Source organism: Metopolophium dirhodum, chromosome 1, assembly GCF_019925205.1.
Source record: "Metopolophium dirhodum isolate CAU chromosome 1, ASM1992520v1, whole genome shotgun sequence".
Lineage (NCBI taxonomy): Eukaryota > Metazoa > Arthropoda > Insecta > Hemiptera > Aphididae > Metopolophium > Metopolophium dirhodum.
In genome coordinates, this window is record NC_083560.1 from 21,272,241 (window position 1) to 21,298,337 (window position 26,097).

General features: G+C 29.3%; 4 long non-coding RNA genes across 10 annotated transcripts; all 4 read right to left on the reverse strand.

The window, feature by feature from the left end:
* Positions 1–8,066: 8,066 nt before the first annotated feature.
* LOC132934964 (uncharacterized) lies at positions 8,067–11,004 on the reverse strand. Of its 3 annotated transcripts, none has more exons than XR_009663121.1 (6): positions 10,691–11,004; positions 10,341–10,608; positions 10,138–10,274; positions 9,874–10,061; positions 9,324–9,451; positions 8,067–8,746 (listed from the first exon to the last, which is right to left on the reverse strand). It is a non-coding gene; the product is annotated as an uncharacterized LOC132934964 (long non-coding RNA). The 3 variants fall into 3 exon arrangements; XR_009663120.1 differs by having other exon boundaries at positions 10,687–11,004; XR_009663119.1 differs by having other exon boundaries at positions 8,068–8,746; positions 10,341–10,993.
* Positions 11,005–11,817: 813 nt separating this feature from the next.
* On the reverse strand, positions 11,818–18,471 carry LOC132934963 (uncharacterized). Of its 3 annotated transcripts, none has more exons than XR_009663118.1 (11): positions 18,191–18,471; positions 17,841–18,108; positions 17,638–17,774; positions 17,374–17,561; positions 16,824–16,951; positions 16,092–16,245; positions 14,091–14,358; positions 13,888–14,024; positions 13,624–13,811; positions 13,074–13,201; positions 11,818–12,495 (listed from the first exon to the last, which is right to left on the reverse strand). It is a non-coding gene; the product is annotated as an uncharacterized LOC132934963 (long non-coding RNA). The 3 variants fall into 3 exon arrangements; XR_009663117.1 differs by having other exon boundaries at positions 18,187–18,471; XR_009663116.1 differs by having other exon boundaries at positions 11,819–12,495; positions 17,841–18,466.
* An 848-nt stretch (positions 18,472–19,319) lies between these two features.
* LOC132934965 (uncharacterized) lies at positions 19,320–22,204 on the reverse strand. 3 transcript variants are annotated; one of them, XR_009663124.1, is made up of 6 exons: positions 21,941–22,204; positions 21,591–21,858; positions 21,387–21,523; positions 21,123–21,310; positions 20,573–20,700; positions 19,320–19,994 (listed from the first exon to the last, which is right to left on the reverse strand). It is a non-coding gene; the product is annotated as an uncharacterized LOC132934965 (long non-coding RNA). The 3 variants fall into 3 exon arrangements; XR_009663123.1 differs by having other exon boundaries at positions 21,937–22,204; XR_009663122.1 differs by having other exon boundaries at positions 19,323–19,994; positions 21,591–22,152.
* Positions 22,205–23,319: 1,115 nt separating this feature from the next.
* LOC132934966 (uncharacterized) lies at positions 23,320–25,045 on the reverse strand. Its single transcript, XR_009663125.1, has 3 exons — positions 24,874–25,045; positions 24,323–24,450; positions 23,320–23,745 (listed from the first exon to the last, which is right to left on the reverse strand). It is a non-coding gene; the product is annotated as an uncharacterized LOC132934966 (long non-coding RNA).
* Between the last annotated feature and the right edge of the window lie 1,052 nt (positions 25,046–26,097).

Below are 26,097 nucleotides of genomic sequence, written 5' to 3' on the forward strand. Positions count from 1 at the left end.
GAAACCGCCGACCGGTCAGTCGACGCACCGAGCAGCACGCAGCAACACTAGACACGGAGGAAACAGAAGGAAAACTGTATAAACCCAAACACCGGCAGTTATCAACCGACCACACAGGGCCAACATCGCCACCGATAGAACACCAGCCGAAGACGGAACTCCGGGAGACTAGCAGCAAGCGGCACCACACCGTCACCCACCCGCACCCCCAATCACCTCATCCGAAACTGTCCCACAGCGGCTGGCGTGCCCCGGGACATTATTAGGACACCCACAGCACGGTTGGTCACCGTCCGGGTGATCGCGACTGAGCGTGAGAGGGGCCGCGGATGCGGTGTCAGGAGGTGCCGCGGACCGCAAAGCTCCCGTGAACGACGAGTACAACAACAACGATCAGAAGGAAAACTAGCAAACCAACAGCGGCGACACGCACACTCCAGAACATCAGGGAGAAGACGCGACGAACGAGTTAGAAGCCGGCCGACGATCAATCCGGGCCGAGAATCACCAGAACGAGAAGACAAGACCGGCGGGCAGCGCAGCCGGGTCGAGAACCCACAATGCAAACAGCAGGCCTTCAGCCACAATGTATCTTTATTTGATAACATGTAAAAACTAATTTAAATGTGCGCCCTTAGAGGACCCATAAAACAGGTGTAAAACATTATACATAAATTGTACATCATTTCTTTTAAGTATAATAAACGATGGCGGCGTCGCGGCAGTAATGCGAAAGCAGTTCCCGCGGCGCCGTCGGTTATAAACTGAAAAAAAAAAAAAAAAAAAAAAAGGTATTAAATTGTGTAGAATATTAAAGAAATACTTAATAATTTTGTATATTATATTATATTAGTTTTAGGATGCTTGATAAAATAGTACCAATTCCCAGCCACAACTCACCATTGTACTTGAAAATTTAGTATTTATTATATTTATTTTATTTATTAAGTATTTAGTATTTTGTGTGTAAAAAATTGTCTATCCCCCTTAAGACAAATTCCTAATTAATCCACTGCAATCTGCAGGCATCTATAGGTACCTAGTACCTACAGTGTTTGACATTTTTGTACACCGCACAATTAAATATTTATAAATGTGTCCCTGTGTAGAATAATTATTAATTATTACATGTAGCTGATATTTAATAACAAGACTTAAAACATTTTATAGTTGGACGCATATTTTATCTTGATTATTACGCAATGGAATAGGTATTGTATATGTGAGTGTTATTACATCATCATCTGTTCGTAGTATTATTGATGATAATATCATATTAGTATAATACAATATGGTAGGTACCTTATTTATAAAGGTGGGAAAGTTAATGAAAATAATTAACTCAAGCTAAATTAAGGTAAGAGGACACAATATCGATAAGTTAACAGTTGGTAACAGTTAACAAATCATACATTTAACTCAATAAGTTAAAAGTTAATATGGAAAAAATATTGACTTAACTCAGTTTAAAAAACGCTTGCTAAGTCAGGGATCGGCATGTAAACTTTCTTGATTTTTAATTTTTAGAAATTTATTTATTGATATTACACCCAAGCGGTATAACAATTTGAATCCAGAAAAATGTCAGTGTGAACAGCCCCACAAAAAATCATTTTTCAGTTTCCCAGTTTCAGAAATCTACCTTGCTAAATGAAAATCTAGCAAAAATTAACTCTTTTTTTATCTGTGAAAAAATTAAATTAATTTTTTTCATTCCAAATTTAGTATCTACTTGATAATTCCTTTTTAATGAGTTATCAACCAACTTTCTAGCTATTATAGTTTAGAAGAAAAAATAAAAAATAGAAATTTTGGCACTGTTTACGTTTTTATGGATTCAAGTAGTTATACCGCTTGGCTGTGATATCAAATCTCTCATTAGTATTTTATATTAAAGCTAGCTAAATTACCCACCTACTCATCATTACTGAGTTACATTTTAATTATTTTCCTATTTAATACAAATTCTTGAAGTTTTTAAAATTCAGACTTTTTCATTTCAATTACCATACTTACTTGATTAAAGAAAGTAAAAAATGAATATACTTTTTTAAATTTTTATGTGGATTACATACTGAGTTCTTTTTAATTTCAACATACAGACTGTAATAAAATATAACAACAATATAAAATATCCAAACTGACAAACCGTCTCCGCTGAGAATCGTTTTTCATATACAATGATATGATGTCATTGAATTCAAATACTGTACAGCAGAGCGACATCCACTTACCAGATTTTTATCAATTGGGGTTACTATATTTTGTCAGACTTATAGTTATTTGTTTTATTAATTATTATTATATTATTATCGACTAAAGATACCTACACTTTTTATAAAAATGTTCAAAAATAGTTTACAAGTAGTTTATAAGTGTTATTACAATGTATTTAGTTAAGAACTCCCTGTTCTGGCGACGGAAATAAACAGAGTGCATATATTTTTTTGTAGATATTTATTTTGTTCTAACACAGATTTTTGACTCTAGTGACGCCCATATCACCTATATATGTTAGAAAATTAGTGAGTAACCAATTAAGTAATTTTTTTAATTGTATAATGTGTTATACAGACCTATTGGCTGCAATGTCCAATACGATACAAAATATCAAATGTGATGTTATTTGTACAATTATTGTCCCAATAACATTGTCCCATGTACCTACAATTATTTTTTTTTTCAGTCAGTCGGTATAATTAGTGCATATTATATCCAACATTTTTGTATAAAATATTTAATTTAATTAACATTTTAACACCCGGATATTGGGCCGCAAATGAATAACATATTTCTAAAGGATAACCACAGATTGGGCAACATATTTCAATATGTAGGTAAGTATAACACATTAACAAACGGATATATAACATTTATTGATATTATAGTTATAGATACCTATATAATTTGAAAATTTTAGTAGCCCAATTTACCAAGTATTCCTGTTATAAAACATATAAAATGTTTGTGGACCAATTTATCGAAAAAAGGTTCATTTTCAGTACCCATTTAGTTTTGTTTTTATACTAATATTTTAATAATTGTATTATTGCTACTATTTTGTTAAACTATCATTGTCGCAGTGGTAGTGTAACTGATTATTTTTTTATTGAATGCTTATATTAGAATTTTCTATCCACCATAAGTTTTTCAAAATATTTTGATTCATATTGAGCTATTTATAGGCATATGAAATTTTCAATTTTTATTTTCTTTTTATAAATGTTGATGAAAACTTGAATTGGAATACAATCAGTTGAATTTACCCATTTATTTCAATAAGTCAGATGTTTACAACAATTTAAATTATATTTAACCGACACGGTCAGTTCTTACAAACTTTAGTTAAGCGATTAGTCTCCGTTAAGTGAATGTTAACATTTATATTTTTTATGGAGACAATAAATTAATATCCAAAGATATTTATTTAGAAAATTATATTCCATATACTTTAAAATAATGTGTATGTGAAGCTAAATAGTTTATACCAGTAAAAAAAAAAAATAGTCAAATATACTAAAAAGAATTTTGACTCATTCAATGAATTATGAAATTTACAAATATAATGATTTGGACAAGATTTATTGAGTTTATGTGTTGTGCTTATTTAATCGGTGATAAAGTATAAAAATATATATCAAGACAATAAATAATAATATATTGATTGAAAAATTGAAAATGTAATTTATTTTTAGATGCTGCAAACAATAACATTGAATCTCAATGGAAAACAAATAATAGATAGTAAAATTCATAAAAGAGTTCCATAGCAATGCCTAAAAAATAATTATTTTTAATGAATTGTCTTAAGATTTCAAACTATGCCTAATATTGTATGTTTTATATCATCTTGAAATGTAAATATTATAATTATATTATGTAATTATTAATGGTTTCAAATTGTATTTAACATAGAATACCCCTTCAGTAATTCAGCAAATGAATCAGAATAATTATTTACTATAGCTAAATTGCGTTATGCGTCTCATATCTGTATTATTAACGATTGGTCATTAATAACCACCACTCATTCCCCAATAACATATCAAGTAATCGCTTAAGTAAATAACATTAAATATCAAGTGATCGCGGTTCGACCCTGAACCCAAATAAAACATTTCAGAGCTGTAACTACTGTCGTAAACTAGTATACAAGGAATCGTGTTTTTTAATTTCTTTTTGATTAAAGTAAATTTATTTCATTATTATGGCACAATAAACATATTAAAAATGTAAAAGCCACTACTGGAATAATTGCAAAAAAACAATAAAAATATGATTTATTTGGAATCAGAATGACATGAAGCAAATAAGATTTCTTTATCTCATATAGGAAAATTTCAATATAGCAATAGTAATAAATTCAAAAATGTCTAAAAAAAAAACAGAAAAATGCAATTCAAATCTTAAATAAGTCCTTAAAATGAAAAAAGTTAGTTAATTCTCGTATTATGCAGACCAAAAGATTCAAAGTTTAAATCGTTATCGTCATGAAACTAATTCTGTGCTCACTATTAGCATATCATACCATCAACCAGAATAGATATGTATAAATCATACGAATCCGCGCTATAATTATATTAAAATAGATCGAATTAATAAGCACAGAAAAAATTAAGTTAAAAAGTGAAATTTATTAGTTTTAAGTCCATAGACATAAAAAACAAAATGTTTTAATTGTTTTATATGGCTACAGTTATATTATGATTTATTATTTTCTCCCTTAGTATTAATTTCTTATTTAGTATGTACAATTGACTGCTGCAGGTATAACAATAATTTACAACACATTACTACATTGGTCATAATATATTTCTAAACTTAAAAATACATTTTAACTATCAATACGACAAATATGAAAAGTTTGATAGTATAACTTATAATGATTAATAGGTAATGATAAATAGGTACAACCTAACTACTTTTCTTTTTTATTATAAAATTTCAAACTAAAGTTTTCTTAAATTAGTCATAGACAAAATAATTTTATTCACAAACATAACTCCACAGTGTATAGGTAGTTTTTTTTTTTTTTGTTAAATAAAGTAACTAAGTAGTTTCTGATGGGTGGTGGGGGCAAACATGGGAACAATAATTACAAATTAAAGGAAATAGGTACCTATCAGAATATACCTAATTTAAAAGTCTTCATCAATTATGCCCATCGTTGATACTTGAAGAATTTTAATAACAGCCACTCAAATAACAATGTAAACAATAATTTACATATTTAATTCAATTTGATAAATAATATTACTATGATAAATTTTTATCAACTTTTACTATAAGCATAAGCTAAATATACAATTGAACATTTAATTCATTTTTAACTACACGATAATTTGAAAATTGTTGATGAATTTTGTCAAAATGTGAACTTTAAATGCTTATGAAAAATGGTGGCTATGTATCTCATATATTTGTGAACAGATATTGTAGAAACTATAATAGGATCCCGGTATTACATTTTAAAACTCTTTGACATAGCAAAGAACTTTTTATTGACAATAGTTGTAAAAACAAAACTAATAGAAAATATTAAAATGTATTACCTATCCACATAACTAACGCATTCAACTAGATGCACTTTCCTCTTTAGGAAAGATACCAATGTTCAAAGTGGTTATGTGTTTTTTGTATTTTAAATACCGTGAGGCCCTCTGTGTTATTAAAATTGGATTCTTGCTCAGCAAAATTGTATTACCTAGAAATTAAAACTTTGTTAAAAATATGTCAGTGCACCACTTGTTTTCTTTCTTTGCACAACGATCAACATGCAAATGTGAGTACAGTAGATCCAGTTTTGTACCGTTAGTCTTAATATATTAGAGTGATATGACATAATGTTATAATCAAACTTAAAGGCAAAAATATTTTTTAAGGAACCTCATATTATATTTATTGTATTTTATTTTAAAAACAAGTCATGGATATTTTAAGATTCTAATATATAATTATTTATTTATTAATTCATTTTGACATAACGGGCTGAGCCCTTTCGATAGACAATTATATGTCCACGCACACAATTAGATGTCATACAATGTGTCTCGTGAACAGGTAGGTATGTTAGTTAGTAGCTTTAGAATAAAAACCTATTAACAATATTCTCACCTTTAAGTTTCACAATTCGCTCCAATATTATATGGCTTCATCTGAGTCTGTAGAATTATCTTCAAGAAAGTCAACGTCTGAAAAATTGTCAATACACTGGCTCCACTTCTTAGTTCCTTGTATGTGGTACATAATATATTATTTCAATTTCGAAAACAATAATAAGTATAATCCATTCTATGAACTAAAAACGATAAGCTATTAAGTGACTTTTGGTTTTGACAAACATTTAAAATTGGACACTTGAGTGATATATTTACATAAGTGTGTGTGAATTAGACATTAATCAGTATGTAAGGCTTTTCTGGGCTAATCAAAATCATCAACTGTAAGTCCTCGAAACCCTTTATTCGTCTGTTCATTTTCTGCTAACTCATCGTTGGAGAAACAAAGTTTCTGAAATTGTCATTTTGTAAAAAATATATAAATACCTAATTCATAATTTATGTTAAATGTGTTTACCTCTTAGATGCAATTTCCTAGTCGTACTCAGAGTAGTACCGATGTTGCCGTAAATAACTAAAATTTATTTTACTTCTCTATCCCAGACAAGTGGTTTGGATTATGTTTTGAGACAGCCTCTGACCGTGTTTACTAATTTACTGAGCATTGTTTACAATCACTAATTGTGAAATGATTACCGCAGATTCTATGACAGGTAGAAATTGGGATGATCATTTAATTCGAAGACTTTTAGTCATTATTTCCTTTTATTTCATTGATTTTTTGGAAACCTATATTTGTGAACAAATTAGCAAACTAGACTGACTCCATATTATTAAGAAGTATAAACAGTGCAATTTGAAAATAATACCTACTTACAAATGAAAATTAACGTAATGTGGCGAGGTGATACATTGGATGTTTTGTTAAATAGAATACAATTGTCCATGGTGATTTTGTACTAAAATGTATGAATAGAACTCTGTACGACTGTTCTGTAGTCTGTATTTCTGTTCAAATTTCAAATAATCGCGATTCCGCGAGTGATTCAAACCTAACGCCGGCAAACGAAAAAATAATAATATCATGTTGTTATTTATTTGATAACAATATTATTACCATCATAGTTCGTTGTACATACTACACAGTGATAAGACAGAATCGCAGACATTAAATCGTCCGAAATTTCGTGAACGATGCAGCTCCACGACCCACGATTTAAGACGTAACACGGGCATTTTATTGTTTCCGTTATATATAGCAAATTTACGTTCTGCGTAATACATTTTTATTATTTGTGTCTGTGTACACGATAAGTATTCGAAATAATGCTTCGCTTTTCATCATTTCCGGTGCGAAAGTGAATCTAGTAGGTGCATAGGGGATATCGTAGTACCTAGTCTCCAAAATCGCCGGGAAAAACAAAAAAAAATATAGGAAAACAAGAATTTTTACGTAAATTCGTTTTTGGTGTAAGTGGTGTTATTCTAAAATAAATTACTGTAGATACAAGCAATTTTCACCGATTGTTTGTATTAGAATTTGAAACCATAACATTTTCAAGATATTTAGATTCATGTCTAGGTATTCATATGCATATGAGATTTTCGATTATTTTAGTTTTTCCTCAATTTATGTCGATAAAAACATTTTCTCTTGGTCCAACAACTTGAAAATGAGCTGTAACTACTGTCGTGCACTAGTATACTAGGAATCGTGTTTTTTAATTTCTTCTTGATTAAAGTAAATTGATTTTATTATTATGGCACACTAAACATATTAAAAACTATAAAATGCCACAACTGGAATAATTGCAAAAAAACAATAAAAATATGATTTATTTGAAATCGGAATGACATGAAGCTTATTAGATTTCTTTATCTCATATAGAAAAAGTTCAATATTGCAATAGTAATTAATACAAAAATGACTAAAAAAAACACAGAAATATGCAATTAAAATGTTAAAAAAGTCCTTAAAATGAAAAAAGTTAGTTGATTGGTCGTATTATGCGGCCCAAAAGATTCACAGTGTAAATCGTTATCGTCATGAAACTAATTCTGTGCTCACTATTAGCATATCATACCATCAACCAGACTAAATATGTGAAATCATACGAATTCGCGCTTTAATCATATTAAAATAGATTGAGTTAATAAACACAGAGAAAATTAAGTTAAAAAGTAGAAATTTATTAGACTTAAGTCCATAGACTACATTAGTCATATATTTCTAAACTTAAATATACATATACACTATCAATACGACAAATATGAAAAGTATGATAGTATAACTTATAATGATTTTAAACAGGTACAAAGCTAACGTAACCTACCTACTTTTCTTTTTTGTTATACAATTTGAAAATAGAGTTTTCATAAATTGGTCATTGACAAAATAATTTTATTCACAAACATAACTGCACAGTGTATAGGTATAGTTTTTTTTTGGTTAAATAAAGTAACTAATTACTTTCTGATGGGTGGTGGGGGAAACATAGGAAAAATAAGTACACAAATTAAAGGAAATAGGTACCTATCACAATATAATATAAGTCTTCATCAATTATGTCCATTGTCGATAGTTGAAGTATTTTAATAACAACCACTGAATCTTTTTGGTAATTGCATACTCTTTTTTACAATGAAGATTGTATTTCCTCGTTGTAAATGGGAACGGGTTTGACGACCTGTAAACCAATTATGTACACATTTAATTCAATTTGATAAATAATAATACTATGATCAATTGTTATCAATTTTTACTATAAGCATAAGCTAAATATACAATCAAACATTTAAAACATTTTTAACTGCAAGATAATTTGCAAATTGTTGACGAATTTTGTCGAAATGTGAAGTTTAAATGCTTATGAAAAATGGTGGCTATGTATCTCTTATATTTGTGAGCATATATTACAGAAACTACAATAGGATGACGTCCGTATTGCATTTTCAAACTCTTTGACATAGCAAACAACATTTTATTGAATATAATTTTTAAAAACAAAAGTAATCGAAAAAAATAAAATGTATTATTCGCATAACTAGAGGTCAAAAAGAGTAAAATTGTTTTAAAAATTGTAAGGTGTGTGTAGAAAATGGTAATACGAAAATTCTGCAAAAAATCATGTATCTATAACGAGGTAGTTTTTTTTTTAGTTACACTTATAAAACAAAATCAATTTTTGTCAAAAATATAATCATTTTTCAATAATTGTCTTTTTGTTTTTCCCGATGTATTTGAAAACAACATTCAATCTTTACCTGTTTAACGCATCCAACTAGATGCACTTTCCCTTTAAGAAAGATACCAATGCCCATAGTAGTTATGTGTTTCTTTGAGGCTCTCTGCTTTATTAAAATTTAATTCTTGCTCAGCAAAATTGTATTACCTAGAAATTAAAACTTTGTTAAAAATATGTCAGTGCACCACTTGTTTTCTCTCTTTGCACAACCATCAACATGCAAATGTGAGTACAGTAGATCCAGTTTTGTACCGTTAGTCCTAATATATTAGACTGATATGACATAATGTTATAATCAAACTTAAAGGCAAAAATATTTTTTAAGGAATCTTACGGGGAAGCACCTATTATATTAATTGTATTTTATTTTTAAAACAAGTCATGGATATTTTAAGATTGTAACATACAATTATTTATTTATTAATTCATTTTGACTAAACGGGCTGAGCGCTTTCGATACACAATTATATGTCCACGCACACAATTAGATGTCATACGATGTGTCTCGTGAACAGGTAGGTATGTTAGTTAGTAGCTTTAGAATAAAAACCTATTAACAATATTCTCACCTTTAAGTTTCACAATTCGCTCCAATATTATATGGCTTCATCTGAGTCTGTAGAATTATCTTCAAGAAAGTCAACGTCTGAAAAATTGTCAATACACTGGCTCCACTTCTTAGTTCCTTGTATGTGGTAGGTACATAATATATTATTTCAATTTCGAAAACAATAATAAGTATAATCCATTCTATGAACTAAAAACGATAAGCTATTAAGTGACTTTTGGTTTTGACAAACATTTAAAATTGGACACTTGAGTGATATACTTACATAAGTGTGTGTGAATTAGACATTAATCAGTATGTAAGGCTTTTCTGGGCTAATCAAAATCATCAACTGTAAGTCCTCGAAACCCTTTATTCGTCTGTTCATTTTCTGCTAACCCATCGTTGGAGAAACAAAGTTTTCTGAAATTGTCATTTTGTAAAAAATATATAAGTACCTAATTCATAATTTATGTTAAATGTTTTTACCTCTTAGATGCGATTTCCTAGTCGTGCTCAGAGTAGTACCGATGTTGCCGTAAATAACTAAAATTTATTTTACTTCTCTATCCCAGACAAGTGGTTTGGATTATGTTTTGAGACAGCCTCTGACCGTGTTTACTAATTTACTGAGCATTGTTTACAATCACTAATTGAGAAATGATTGCCGCAGATTCTATGCCAGGTAGAAATTGGGATAATCATTTAATTCGAAGATTTTTAGTCTTTATTTCATTGATTTTTTGGAAATCTATATCTGTGAACAAATTAGCAAACTAGACTGACTCCATATTATTAAGAAGTATAAACAGTGCAATTTGAAAATAATACCTACTTACAAATGAAAATTAACGTAATGTGGCGGCGAGGCGATACATTGGTTGTTTTGCTAAAAAGAATACACTTATCCATGGTGATTATGTTCTAAAATTATGTATGAATAGAACTCTGTACCACTGTAGTTCTGTTCAAATTTCATATAATCGCGATTCCCGAGTGATTCAAACTTAACGTCGGCAGACGAAAAAATAAAAATATTACGTTGTTAATTATTTGATAACAATTATTATCATCATAGTTCGTGATAAATAGTGATAAGGTTAGAATCGCGGGCATTAAATTTGATGGAAGTCCGACATTTCGTGAACGATGCAGCTCCACGACCCACGATTTAAGACGTAACACGGGCATTTTATTGTTTCCGTTATATATAGCAAATTTACGTTCTGCGTAATACATTTTTATTATTTGTGTCTGTGTACACGATAAGTATTCGAAATAATGCTTCGCTTTTCATCATTTCCGGTGCGAAAGTGAATCTAGTAGGTGCATAGGGGATATCGTAGTACCTAGTCTCCAAAATCGCCGGGAAAAACAAAAAAAAATATAGGAAAACAAGAATTTTTACGTAAATTCGTTTTTGGTGTAATAGTGGTGTTATTCTAAAATAAATTACTGTAGATACAAGCAATTTTCACCGATTGTTTGTATTAGAATTTGAAACCATAACATTTTCAAGATATTTAGATTCATGTCTAGGTATTCATATGCATATGAGATTTTCGATTATTTTAGTTTTTCCTCAATTTATGTCGATAAAAACATTTTCTCTTGGTCCAACAACTTGAAAATGAGCTGTAACTACTGTCGTGCACTAGTATACTAGGAATCGTGTTTTTTAATTTCTTCTTGATTAAAGTAAATTGATTTTATTATTATGGCACACTAAACATATTAAAAACTATAAAATGCCACAACTGGAATAATTGCAAAAAAACAATAAAAATATGATTTATTTGAAATCGGAATGACATGAAGCTTATTAGATTTCTTTATCTCATATAGAAAAAGTTCAATATTGCAATAGTAATTAATACAAAAATGACTAAAAAAAACACAGAAATATGCAATTAAAATGTTAAAAAAGTCCTTAAAATGAAAAAAGTTAGTTGATTGGTCGTATTATGCGGCCCAAAAGATTCACAGTGTAAATCGTTATCGTCATGAAACTAATTCTGTGCTCACTATTAGCATATCATACCATCAACCAGACTAAATATGTGAAATCATACGAATTCGCGCTTTAATCATATTAAAATAGATTGAGTTAATAAACACAGAGAAAATTAAGTTAAAAAGTAGAAATTTATTAGACTTAAGTCCATAGACTACATTAGTCATATATTTCTAAACTTAAATATACATATACACTATCAATACGACAAATATGAAAAGTATGATAGTATAACTTATAATGATTTTAAACAGGTACAAAGCTAACGTAACCTACCTACTTTTCTTTTTTGTTATACAATTTGAAAATAGAGTTTTCATAAATTGGTCATTGACAAAATAATTTTATTCACAAACATAACTGCACAGTGTATAGGTATAGTTTTTTTTTGGTTAAATAAAGTAACTAATTACTTTCTGATGGGTGGTGGGGGAAACATAGGAAAAATAAGTACACAAATTAAAGGAAATAGGTACCTATCACAATATAATATAAGTCTTCATCAATTATGTCCATTGTCGATAGTTGAAGTATTTTAATAACAACCACTGAATCTTTTTGGTAATTGCATACTCTTTTTTACAATGAAGATTGTATTTCCTCGTTGTAAATGGGAACGGGTTTGACGACCTGTAAACCAATTATGTACACATTTAATTCAATTTGATAAATAATAATACTATGATCAATTGTTATCAATTTTTACTATAAGCATAAGCTAAATATACAATCAAACATTTAAAACATTTTTAACTGCAAGATAATTTGCAAATTGTTGACGAATTTTGTCGAAATGTGAAGTTTAAATGCTTATGAAAAATGGTGGCTATGTATCTCTTATATTTGTGAGCATATATTACAGAAACTACAATAGGATGACGTCCGTATTGCATTTTCAAACTCTTTGACATAGCAAACAACATTTTATTGAATATAATTTTTAAAAACAAAAGTAATCGAAAAAAAATAAAATGTATTATTCGCATAACTAGAGGTCAAAAAGAGTAAAATTGTTTTAAAAATTGTAAGGTGTGTGTAGAAAATGGTAATACGAAAATTCTGCAAAAAATCATGTATCTATAACGAGGTAGTTTTTTTTTTAGTTACACTTATAAAACAAAATCAATTTTTGTCAAAAATATAATCATTTTTCAATAATTGTCTTTTTGTTTTTCCCGATGTATTTGAAAACAACATTCAATCTTTACCTGTTTAACGCATCCAACTAGATGCACTTTCCCTTTAAGAAAGATACCAATGCCCATAGTAGTTATGTGTTTCTTTGAGGCTCTCTGCTTTATTAAAATTTAATTCTTGCTCAGCAAAATTGTATTACCTAGAAATTAAAACTTTGTTAAAAATATGTCAGTGCACCACTTGTTTTCTCTCTTTGCACAACCATCAACATGCAAATGTGAGTACAGTAGATCCAGTTTTGTACCGTTAGTCCTAATATATTAGACTGATATGACATAATGTTATAATCAAACTTAAAGGCAAAAATATTTTTTAAGGAATCTTACGGGGAAGCACCTATTATATTAATTGTATTTTATTTTTAAAACAAGTCATGGATATTTTAAGATTGTAACATACAATTATTTATTTATTAATTCATTTTGACTAAACGGGCTGAGCGCTTTCGATACACAATTATATGTCCACGCACACAATTAGATGTCATACGATGTGTCTCGTGAACAGGTAGGTATGTTAGTTAGTAGCTTTAGAATAAAAACCTATTAACAATATTCTCACCTTTAAGTTTCACAATTCGCTCCAATATTATATGGCTTCATCTGAGTCTGTAGAATTATCTTCAAGAAAGTCAACGTCTGAAAAATTGTCAATACACTGGCTCCACTTCTTAGTTCCTTGTATGTGGTAGGTACATAATATATTATTTCAATTTCGAAAACAATAATAAGTATAATCCATTCTATGAACTAAAAACGATAAGCTATTAAGTGACTTTTGGTTTTGACAAACATTTAAAATTGGACACTTGAGTGATATACTTACATAAGTGTGTGTGAATTAGACATTAATCAGTATGTAAGGCTTTTCTGGGCTAATCAAAATCATCAACTGTAAGTCCTCGAAACCCTTTATTCGTCTGTTCATTTTCTGCTAACCCATCGTTGGAGAAACAAAGTTTTCTGAAATTGTCATTTTGTAAAAAATATATAAGTACCTAATTCATAATTTATGTTAAATGTTTTTACCTCTTAGATGCGATTTCCTAGTCGTGCTCAGAGTAGTACCGATGTTGCCGTAAATAACTAAAATTTATTTTACTTCTCTATCCCAGACAAGTGGTTTGGATTATGTTTTGAGACAGCCTCTGACCGTGTTTACTAATTTACTGAGCATTGTTTACAATCACTAATTGAGAAATGATTGCCGCAGATTCTATGCCAGGTAGAAATTGGGATAATCATTTAATTCGAAGATTTTTAGTCTTTATTTCATTGATTTTTTGGAAATCTATATCTGTGAACAAATTAGCAAACTAGACTGACTCCATATTATTAAGAAGTATAAACAGTGCAATTTGAAAATAATACCTACTTACAAATGAAAATTAACGTAATGTGGCGGCGAGGCGATACATTGGTTGTTTTGCTAAAAAGAATACACTTATCCATGGTGATTATGTTCTAAAATTATGTATGAATAGAACTCTGTACCACTGTAGTTCTGTTCAAATTTCATATAATCGCGATTCCCGAGTGATTCAAACTTAACGTCGGCAGACGAAAAAATAAAAATATTACGTTGTTAATTATTTGATAACAATTATTATCATCATAGTTCGTGATAAATAGTGATAAGGTTAGAATCGCGGGCATTAAATTTGATGGAAGTCCGACATTTCGTGAACGATGCAGCTCCACGACCCACGATTTAAGACGTAACACGGGCATTTTATTGTTTCCGTTATATATAGCAAATTTACGTTCTGCGTAATACATTTTTATTATTTGTGTCTGTGTACACGATAAGTATTCGAAATAATGCTTCGCTTTTCATCATTTCCGGTGCGAAAGTGAATCTAGTAGGTGCATAGGGGATATCGTAGTACCTAGTCTCCAAAATCGCCGGGAAAAACAAAAAAAAATATAGGAAAACAAGAATTTTTACGTAAATTCGTTTTTGGTGTAAGTGGTGTTATTCTAAAATAAATTACTGTAGATACAAGCAATTTTCACCGATTGTTTGTATTAGAATTTGAAACCATAACATTTTCAAGATATTTAGATTCATGTCTAGGTATTCATATGCATATGAGATTTTCGATTATTTTAGTTTTTCCTCAATTTATGTCGATAAAAACATTTTCTCTTGGTCCAACAACTTGAAAATGAGCTGTAACTACTGTCGTGCACTAGTATACTAGGAATCGTGTTTTTTAATTTCTTCTTGATTAAAGTAAATTGATTTTATTATTATGGCACACTAAACATATTAAAAACTATAAAATGCCACAACTGGAATAATTGCAAAAAAACAATAAAAATATGATTTATTTGAAATCGGAATGACATGAAGCTTATTAGATTTCTTTATCTCATATAGAAAAAGTTCAATATTGCAATAGTAATTAATACAAAAATGACTAAAAAAAAACACAGAAATATGCAATTAAAATGTTAAAAAAGTCCTTAAAATGAAAAAAGTTAGTTGATTGGTCGTATTATGCGGCCCAAAAGATTCACAGTGTAAATCGTTATCGTCATGAAACTAATTCTGTGCTCACTATTAGCATATCATACCATCAACCAGACTAAATATGTGAAATCATACGAATTCGCGCTTTAATCATATTAAAATAGATTGAGTTAATAAACACAGAGAAAATTAAGTTAAAAAGTAGAAATTTATTAGACTTAAGTCCATAGACTACATTAGTCATATATTTCTAAACTTAAATATACATATACACTATCAATACGACAAATATGAAAAGTATGATAGTATAACTTATAATGATTTTAAACAGGTACAAAGCTAACGTAACCTACCTACTTTTCTTTTTTGTTATACAATTTGAAAATAGAGTTTTCATAAATTGGTCATTGACAAAATAATTTTATTCACAAACATAACTGCACAGTGTATAGGTATAGTTTTTTTTTTGGTTAAATAAAGTAACTAATTACTTTCTGATGGGTGGTGGGGGAAACATAGGAAAAATAAGTACACAAATTAAAGGAAATAGGTACCTATCACAATATAATATAAGTCTTCATCAATTATGTCCATTGTCGATAGTTGAAGTATTTTAATAACAACCACTGAATCTTTTTGGTAATTGCATACTCTTTTTTACAATGAAGATTGTATTTCCTCGTTGTAAATGGGAACGGGTTTGACGACCTGTAAACCAATTATGTACACATTTAATTCAATTTGATAAATAATAATACTATGATCAATTGTTATCAATTTTTACTATAAGCATAAGCTAAATATACAATCAAACATTTAAAACATTTTTAACTGCAAGATAATTTGCAAATTGTTGACGAATTTTGTCGAAATGTGAAGTTTAAATGCTTATGAAAAATGGTGGCTATGTATCTCTTATATTTGTGAGCATATATTACAGAAACTACAATAGGATGACGTCCGTATTGCATTTTCAAACTCTTTGACATAGCAAACAACATTTTATTGAATATAATTTTTAAAAACAAAAGTAATCGAAAAAAATAAAATGTATTATTCGCATAACTAGAGGTCAAAAAGAGTAAAATTGTTTTAAAAATTGTAAGGTGTGTGTAGAAAATGGTAATACGAAAATTCTGCAAAAAAATCATGTATCTATAACGAGGTAGTTTTTTTTTTAGTTACACTTATAAAACAAAATCAATTTTTGTCAAAAATATAATCATTTTTCAATAATTGTCTTTTTGTTTTTCCCGATGTATTTGAAAACAACATTCAATCTTTACCTGTTTAACGTATCCAACTAGATGCACTTTCCCTTTAAGAAAGATACCAATGCCCAAAGTAGTTATGTGTTTCTTTGAGGCTCTCTGCTTTATTAAAATTTAATTCTTGCTCAGCAAAATTGTATTACCTAGAAATTAAAACTTTGTTAAAAATATGTCAGTGCACCACTTGTTTTCTCTCTTTGCACAACCATCAACATGCAAATGTGAGTACAGTAGATCCAGTTTTGTACCGTTAGTCCTAATATATTAGACTGATATGACATAATGTTATAATCAAACTTAAAGGCAAAAATATTTTTTAAGGAATCTTACGGGGAAGCACCTATTATATTAATTGTATTTTATTTTTAAAACAAGTCATGGATATTTTAAGATTGTAACATACAATTATTTATTTATTAATTCATTTTGACTAAACGGGCTGAGCGCTTTCGATACACAATTATATGTCCACGCACACAATTAGATGTCATACGATGTGTCTCGTGAACAGGTAGGTATGTTAGTTAGTAGCTTTAGAATAAAAACCTATTAACAATATTCTCACCTTTAAGTTTCACAATTCGCTCCAATATTATATGGCTTCATCTGAGTCTGTAGAATTATCTTCAAGAAAGTCAACGTCTGAAAAATTGTCAATACACTGGCTCCACTTCTTAGTTCCTTGTATGTGGTAGGTACATAATATATTATTTCAATTTCGAAAACAATAATAAGTATAATCCATTCTATGAACTAAAAACGATAAGCTATTAAGTGACTTTTGGTTTTGACAAACATTTAAAATTGGACACTTGAGTGATATACTTACATAAGTGTGTGTGAATTAGACATTAATCAGTATGTAAGGCTTTTCTGGGCTAATCAAAATCATCAACTGTAAGTCCTCGAAACCCTTTATTCGTCTGTTCATTTTCTGCTAACCCATCGTTGGAGAAACAAAGTTTTCTGAAATTGTCATTTTGTAAAAAATATATAAGTACCTAATTCATAATTTATGTTAAATGTTTTTACCTCTTAGATGCGATTTCCTAGTCGTGCTCAGAGTAGTACCGATGTTGCCGTAAATAACTAAAATTTATTTTACTTCTCTATCCCAGACAAGTGGTTTGGATTATGTTTTGAGACAGCCTCTGACCGTGTTTACTAATTTACTGAGCATTGTTTACAATCACTAATTGAGAAATGATTGCCGCAGATTCTATGCCAGGTAGAAATTGGGATAATCATTTAATTCGAAGATTTTTAGTCTTTATTTCATTGATTTTTTGGAAATCTATATCTGTGAACAAATTAGCAAACTAGACTGACTCCATATTATTAAGAAGTATAAACAGTGCAATTTGAAAATAATACCTACTTACAAATGAAAATTAACGTAATGTGGCGGCGAGGCGATACATTGGTTGTTTTGCTAAAAAGAATACACTTATCCATGGTGATTATGTTCTAAAATTATGTATGAATAGAACTCTGTACCACTGTAGTTCTGTTCAAATTTCATATAATCGCGATTCCCGAGTGATTCAAACTTAACGTCGGCAGACGAAAAAATAAAAATATTACGTTGTTAATTATTTGATAACAATTATTATCATCATAGTTCGTGATAAATAGTGATAAGGTTAGAATCGCGGGCATTAAATTTGATGGAAGTCCGACATTTCGTGAACGATGCAGCTCCACGACCCACGATTTAAGACGTAACACGGGCATTTTATTGTTTCCGTTATATATAGCAAATTTACGTTCTGCGTAATACATTTTTATTATTTGTGTCTGTGTACACGATAAGTATTCGAAATAATGCTTCGCTTTTCATCATTTCCGGTGCGAAAGTGAATCTAGTAGGTGCATAGGGGATATCGTAGTACCTAGTCTCCAAAATCGCCGGGAAAAACAAAAAAAAATATAGGAAAACAAGAATTTTTACGTAAATTCGTTTTTGGTGTAAGTGGTGTTATTCTAAAATAAATTACTGTAGATACAAGCAATTTTCACCGATTGTTTGTATTAGAATTTGAAACCATAACATTTTCAAGATATTTAGATTCATGTCTAGGTATTCATATGCATATGAGATTTTCGATTATTTTAGTTTTTCCTCAATTTATGTCGATAAAAACATTTTCTCTTGGTCCAACAACTTGAAAATGAGCTGTAACTACTGTCGTGCACTAGTATACTAGGAATCGTGTTTTTTAATTTCTTCTTGATTAAAGTAAATTGATTTTATTATTATGGCACACTAAACATATTAAAAACTATAAAATGCCACAACTGGAATAATTGCAAAAAAAACAATAAAAATATGATTTATTTGAAATCGGAATGACATGAAGCTTATTAGATTTCTTTATCTCATATAGAAAAAGTTCAATATTGCAATAGTAATTAATACAAAAATGACTAAAAAAAACACAGAAATATGCAATTAAAATGTTAAAAAAGTCCTTAAAATGAAAAAAGTTAGTTGATTGGTCGTATTATGCGGCCCAAAAGATTCACAGTGTAAATCGTTATCGTCATGAAACTAATTCTGTGCTCACTATTAGCATATCATACCATCAACCAGACTAAATATGTGAAATCATACGAATTCGCGCTTTAATCATATTAAAATAGATTGAGTTAATAAACACAGAGAAAATTAAGTTAAAAAGTAGAAATTTATTAGACTTAAGTCCATAGACTACATTAGTCATATATTTCTAAACTTAAATATACATATACACTATCAATACGACAAATATGAAAAGTATGATAGTATAACTTATAATGATTTTAAACAGGTACAAAGCTAACGTAACCTACCTACTTTTCTTTTTTGTTATACAATTTGAAAATAGAGTTTTCATAAATTGGTCATTGACAAAATAATTTTATTCACAAACATAACTGCACAGTGTATAGGTATAGTTTTTTTTTGGTTAAATAAAGTAACTAATTACTTTCTGATGGGTGGTGGGGGAAACATAGGAAAAATAAGTACACAAATTAAAGGAAATAGGTACCTATCACAATATAATATAAGTCTTCATCAATTATGTCCATTGTCGATAGTTGAAGTATTTTAATAACAACCACTGAATCTTTTTGGTAATTGCATACTCTTTTTTACAATGAAGATTGTATTTCCTCGTTGTAAATGGGAACGGGTTTGACGACCTGTAAACCAATTATGTACACATTTAATTCAATTTGATAAATAATAATACTATGATCAATTGTTATCAATTTTTACTATAAGCATAAGCTAAATATACAATCAAACATTTAAAACATTTTTAACTGCAAGATAATTTGCAAATTGTTGACGAATTTTGTCGAAATGTGAAGTTTTAAATGCTTATGAAAAATGGTGGCTATGTATCTCTTATATTTGTGAGCATATATTACAGAAACTACAATAGGATGACGTCCGTATTGCATTTTCAAACTCTTTGACATAGCAAACAACATTTTATTGAATATAATTTTTAAAAACAAAAGTAATCGAAAAAAATAAAATGTATTATTCGCATAACTAGAGGTCAAAAAGAGTAAAATTGTTTTAAAAATTGTAAGGTGTGTGTAGAAAATGGTAATACGAAAATTCTGCAAAAAATCATGTATCTATAACGAGGTAGTTTTTTTTTTAGTTACACTTATAAAACAAAATCAATTTTTGTCAAAAATATAATCATTTTTCAATAATTGTCTTTTTGTTTTTCCCGATGTATTTGAAAACAACATTCAATCTTTACCTGTTTAACGCATCCAACTAGATGCACTTTCCCTTTAAGAAAGATACCAATGCCCATAGTAGTTATGTGTTTCTTTGAGGCTCTCTGCTTTATTAAAATTTAATTCTTGCTCAGCAAAATTGTATTACCTAGAAATTAAAACTTTGTTAAAAATATGTCAGTGCACCACTTGTTTTCTCTCTTTGCACAACCATCAACATGCAAATGTGAGTACAGTAGATCCAGTTTTGTACCGTTAGTCCTAATATATTAGACTGATATGACATAATGTTATAATCAAACTTAAAGGCAAAAATATTTTTTAAGGAATCTTACGGGGAAGCACCTATTATATTAATTGTATTTTATTTTTAAAACAAGTCATGGATATTTTAAGATTGTAACATACAATTATTTATTTATTAATTCATTTTGACTAAACGGGCTGAGCGCTTTCGATACACAATTATATGTCCACGCACACAATTAGATGTCATACGATGTGTCTCGTGAACAGGTAGGTATGTTAGTTAGTAGCTTTAGAATAAAAACCTATTAACAATATTCTCACCTTTAAGTTTCACAATTCGCTCCAATATTATATGGCTTCATCTGAGTCTGTAGAATTATCTTCAAGAAAGTCAACGTCTGAAAAATTGTCAATACACTGGCTCCACTTCTTAGTTCCTTGTATGTGGTAGGTACATAATATATTATTTCAATTTCGAAAACAATAATAAGTATAATCCATTCTATGAACTAAAAACGATAAGCTATTAAGTGACTTTTGGTTTTGACAAACATTTAAAATTGGACACTTGAGTGATATACTTACATAAGTGTGTGTGAATTAGACATTAATCAGTATGTAAGGCTTTTCTGGGCTAATCAAAATCATCAACTGTAAGTCCTCGAAACCCTTTATTCGTCTGTTCATTTTCTGCTAACCCATCGTTGGAGAAACAAAGTTTTCTGAAATTGTCATTTTGTAAAAAATATATAAGTACCTAATTCATAATTTATGTTAAATGTTTTTTACCTCTTAGATGCGATTTCCTAGTCGTGCTCAGAGTAGTACCGATGTTGCCGTAAATAACTAAAATTAATTTTACTTCTCTATCCCAGACAAGTGGTTTGGATTATGTTTTGAGACAGCCTCTGACCGTGTTTACTAATTTACTGAGCATTGTTTACAATCACTAATTGAGAAATGATTGCCGCAGATTCTATGCCAGGTAGAAATTGGGATAATCATTTAATTCGAAGATTTTTAGTCTTTATTTCATTGATTTTTTGGAAATCTATATCTGTGAACAAATTAGCAAACTAGACTGACTCCATATTATTAAGAAGTATAAACAGTGCAATTTGAAAATAATACCTACTTACAAATGAAAATTAACGTAATGTGGCGGCGAGGCGATACATTGGTTGTTTTGCTAAAAAGAATACACTTATCCATGGTGATTATGTTCTAAAATTATGTATGAATAGAACTCTGTACCACTGTAGTTCTGTTCAAATTTCATATAATCGCGATTCCCGAGTGATTCAAACTTAACGTCGGCAGACGAAAAAATAAAAATATTACGTTGTTAATTATTTGATAACAATTATTATCATCATAGTTCGTGATAAATAGTGATAAGGTTAGAATCGCGGGCATTAAATTTGATGGAAGTCCGACATTTCGTGAACGATGCAGCTCCACGACCCACGATTTAAGACGTAACACGGGCATTTTATTGTTTCCGTTATATATAGCAAATTTACGTTCTGCGTAATACATTTTTATTATTTGTGTCTGTGTACACGATAAGTATTCGAAATAATGCTTCGCTTTTCATCATTTCCGGTGCGAAAGTGAATCTAGTAGGTGCATAGGGGATATCGTAGTACCTAGTCTCCAAAATCGCCGGGAAAAAACAAAAAAAAATATAGGAAAACAAGAATTTTTACGTAAATTCGTTTTTGGTGTAATAGTGGTGTTATTCTAAAATAAATTACTGTAGATACAAGCAATTTTCACCGATTGTTTGTATTAGAATTTGAAACCATAACATTTTCAAGATATTTAGATTCATGTCTAGGTATTCATATGCATATGAGATTTTCGATTATTTTAGTTTTTCCTCAATTTATGTCGATAAAAACATTTTCTCTTGGTCCAACAACTTGAAAATGAGCTGTAACTACTGTCGTGCACTAGTATACTAGGAATCGTGTTTTTTAATTTCTTCTTGATTAAAGTAAATTGATTTTATTATTATGGCACACTAAACATATTAAAAACTATAAAATGCCACAACTGGAATAATTGCAAAAAAACAATAAAAATATGATTTATTTGAAATCGGAATGACATGAAGCTTATTAGATTTCTTTATCTCATATAGAAAAAGTTCAATATTGCAATAGTAATTAATACAAAAATGACTAAAAAAAACACAGAAATATGCAATTAAAATGTTAAAAAAGTCCTTAAAATGAAAAAAGTTAGTTGATTGGTCGTATTATGCGGCCCAAAAGATTCACAGTGTAAATCGTTATCGTCATGAAACTAATTCTGTGCTCACTATTAGCATATCATACCATCAACCAGACTAAATATGTGAAATCATACGAATTCGCGCTTTAATCATATTAAAATAGATTGAGTTAATAAACACAGAGAAAATTAAGTTAAAAAGTAGAAATTTATTAGACTTAAGTCCATAGACTACATTAGTCATATATTTCTAACTTAAATATACATATACACTATCAATACGACAAATATGAAAAGTATGATAGTATAACTTATAATGATTTTAAACAGGTACAAAGCTAACGTAACCTACCTACTTTTCTTTTTTGTTATACAATTTGAAAATAGAGTTTTCATAAATTGGTCATTGACAAAATAATTTTATTCACAAACATAACTGCACAGTGTATAGGTATAGTTTTTTTTTGGTTAAATAAAGTAACTAATTACTTTCTGATGGGTGGTGGGGGAAACATAGGAAAAATAAGTACACAAATTAAAGGAAATAGGTACCTATCACAATATAATATAAGTCTTCATCAATTATGTCCATTGTCGATAGTTGAAGTATTTTAATAACAACCACTGAATCTTTTTGGTAATTGCATACTCTTTTTTACAATGAAGATTGTATTTCCTCGTTGTAAATGGGAACGGGTTTGACGACCTGTAAACCAATTATGTACACATTTAATTCAATTTGATAAATAATAATACTATGATCAATTGTTATCAATTTTTACTATAAGCATAAGCTAAATATACAATCAAACATTTAAAACATTTTTAACTGCAAGATAATTTGCAAATTGTTGACGAATTTTGTCGAAATGTGAAGTTTAAATGCTTATGAAAAATGGTGGCTATGTATCTCTTATATTTGTGAGCATATATTACAGAAACTACAATAGGATGACGTCCGTATTGCATTTTCAAACTCTTTGACATACCAAACAACATTTTATTGAATATAATTTTTAAAAACAAAAGTAATCGAAAAAAATAAAATGTATTATTCGCATAACTAGAGGTCAAAAAGAGTAAAATTGTTTTAAAAATTGTAAGGTGTGTGTAGAAAATGGTAATACGAAAATTCTGCAAAAAATCATGTATCTATAACGAGGTAGTTTTTTTTTTAGTTACACTTATAAAACAAAATCAATTTTTGTCAAAAATATAATCATTTTTCAATAATTGTCTTTTTGTTTTTCCCGATGTATTTGAAAACAACATTCAATCTTTACCTGTTTAACGCATCCAACTAGATGCACTTTCCCTTTAAGAAAGATACCAATGCCCATAGTAGTTATGTGTTTCTTTGAGGCTCTCTGCTTTATTAAAATTTAATTCTTGCTCAGCAAAATTGTATTACCTAGAAATTAAAACTTTGTTAAAAATATGTCAGTGCACCACTTGGTTTTCTCTCTTTGCACAACCATCAACATGCAAATGTGAGTACAGTAGATCCAGTTTTGTACCGTTAGTCCTAATATATTAGACTGATATGACATAATGTTATAATCAAACTTAAAGGCAAAAATATTTTTTAAGGAATCTTACGGGGAAGCACCTATTATATTAATTGTATTTTATTTTTAAAACAAGTCATGGATATTTTAAGATTGTAACATACAATTATTTATTTATTAATTCATTTTGACTAAACGGGCTGAGCGCTTTCGATACACAATTATATGTCCACGCACACAATTAGATGTCATACAATGTGTCTCGTGAACAGGTAGGTATGTTAGTTAGTAGCTTTAGAATAAAAACCTATTAACAATATTCTCACCTTTAAGTTTCACAATTCGCTCCAATATTATATGGCTTCATCTGAGTCTGTAGAATTATCTTCAAGAAAGTCAACGTCTGAAAAATTGTCAATACACTGGCTCCACTTCTTAGTTCCTTGTATGTGGTAGGTACATAATATATTATTTCAATTTCGAAAACAATAATAAGTATAATCCATTTCTATGAACTAAAAACGATAAGCTATTAAGTGACTTTTGGTTTTGACAAACATTTAAAATTGGACACTTGAGTGATATACTTACATAAGTGTGTGTGAATTAGACATTAATCAGTATGTAAGGCTTTTCTGGGCTAATCAAAATCATCAACTGTAAGTCCTCGAAACCCTTTATTCGTCTGTTCATTTTCTGCTAACCCATCGTTGGAGAAACAAAGTTTTCTGAAATTGTCATTTTGTAAAAAATATATAAGTACCTAATTCATAATTTATGTTAAATGTTTTTACCTCTTAGATGCGATTTCCTAGTCGTGCTCAGAGTAGTACCGATGTTGCCGTAAATAACTAAAATTTATTTTACTTCTCTATCCCAGACAAGTGGTTTGGATTATGTTTTGAGACAGCCTCTGACCGTGTTTACTAATTTACTGAGCATTGTTTACAATCACTAATTGAGAAATGATTGCCGCAGATTCTATGCCAGGTAGAAATTGGGGATAATCATTTAATTCGAAGATTTTTAGTCTTTATTTCATTGATTTTTTGGAAATCTATATCTGTGAACAAATTAGCAAACTAGACTGACTCCATATTATTAAGAAGTATAAACAGTGCAATTTGAAAATAATACCTACTTACAAATGAAAATTAACGTAATGTGGCGGCGAGGCGATACATTGGTTGTTTTGCTAAAAAGAATACACTTATCCATGGTGATTATGTTCTAAAATTATGTATGAATAGAACTCTGTACCACTGTAGTTCTGTTCAAATTTCATATAATCGCGATTCCCGAGTGATTCAAACTTAACGTCGGCAGACGAAAAAAATAAAAATATTACGTTGTTAATTATTTGATAACAATTATTATCATCATAGTTCGTGATAAATAGTGATAAGGTTAGAATCGCGGGCATTAAATTTGATGGAAGTCCGACATTTCGTGAACGATGCAGCTCCACGACCCACGATTTAAGACGTAACACGGGCATTTTATTGTTTCCGTTATATATAGCAAATTTACGTTCTGCGTAATACATTTTA